This window comes from Ursus americanus, chromosome 10, assembly GCF_024610735.1.
Source record: "Ursus americanus isolate L20-20 chromosome 10, mUrsAme1.1.p, whole genome shotgun sequence".
In the NCBI taxonomy this organism is placed as follows: domain Eukaryota; kingdom Metazoa; phylum Chordata; class Mammalia; order Carnivora; family Ursidae; genus Ursus; species Ursus americanus.
This window is the reverse complement of record NC_142136.1, coordinates 44,170,105-44,171,412: the sequence shown is the minus strand read 5'-3', so window position 1 is coordinate 44,171,412 and position 1,308 is coordinate 44,170,105.

The following is a 1,308-nucleotide window of genomic DNA, read 5'->3' as shown; positions in this document are numbered from 1 at the left end:
TTCCTTCAACACGTATTTTTGGAGCACCTGCCACATATCACCCAGTGTGATAGGAACAGGAAATACCATGATGAACAAGGTAAACGTGGTTTATTAGGCAAATACAGTGTGGTCCAAACCCCAGGCTGGTATATTACTTAGCCATTGCCACTGTAATGTTGTATAACAAACCACTCCAAAACTCAGTTGCTTACAATAACAAGCATGATTTCTCATGCCATGAGTTTGCAGGTTCTCCATAGTTTGCGAGATCCAGGCTAGACTCCCGTGGGAGGTTCTGCATCAGGCCGAAGGATGGCTGGTACTGGTTCCTCACTGTGGCTTGGGTTCAAGTCTAAGATACTTGCATTTCTCCCGGGGCACAGGCTTCTCAGAGCCTGCTCTCCTCATGGTGGATCACTGGAACACATAATGTCAAATTCGCGGAGCAGGCAGAACAGCAGCTCCGTGACATCCATTAATTTTCCATTGGTGAAAGCGAGTTCATGACCAAGCTCAACATCAGTGGAGCAGGAAAGAGCCCCATGTGCAAGGACACGGTAAAGGGTGAGATTTTTATTTCCAATAGGAAATTGCAGAACGTAATTCAATCTACTAGATCACTGTTTTTGTTACCGCTGATCGTCGTACCCTGTAGTGCCCCCCTTTAAATTATTCATCATAAATAACTTGTTTGGTGTTTGTCTCTCTATTCTTCTGTAAGTTCTATAAAGATAGAGATCCTGGGGGTGCCTGGGTGGCTCAGTCAGTTGAGTTCCTGACTCTTGATTTCGGCTCAGGTCATGGTCTCAGGGTTGTGGGATCGAGTCCCATGACAGGCTCTGCTCAGTGTGGAGTCTGCTGGAGATTTTCTCTCTCCCTCTCCCTCTGCCCCTTCCCACTGCTTACATGTGGACTCTCCCTCTCTCAAATAAATAAATAAAAATCTTTAAAAAAAATAGAGATCCTGTTTTACTCACTAGTTATTTACTAAATTATCCCTTACACATAGTAAATGCTCAGTAAATTAATATTGGAGTAAATTGAATTGGTAAGAGTCATGATGGGGACGTCCAGAGAGCTGATAGATCATAAGGAACAGAGGTTCATACTATTTCCTGCTCATTGTCATCACCTGAGGAACTTTAAAAACTACATGCCTACGCCCCACCCAGCCCATTCAAAAGGAACCTTCTAGTTTTAATCTCTGAAAGTGGAGATGGGGCCTTGGCGAGTTCCCAATGCATACCAGGTGATTCTAATATCTAGCCAGGGATAAGAATCACTGAGCTGGGGCCACCTGACTTGGATTAGGGCGGTTAGGGAAAA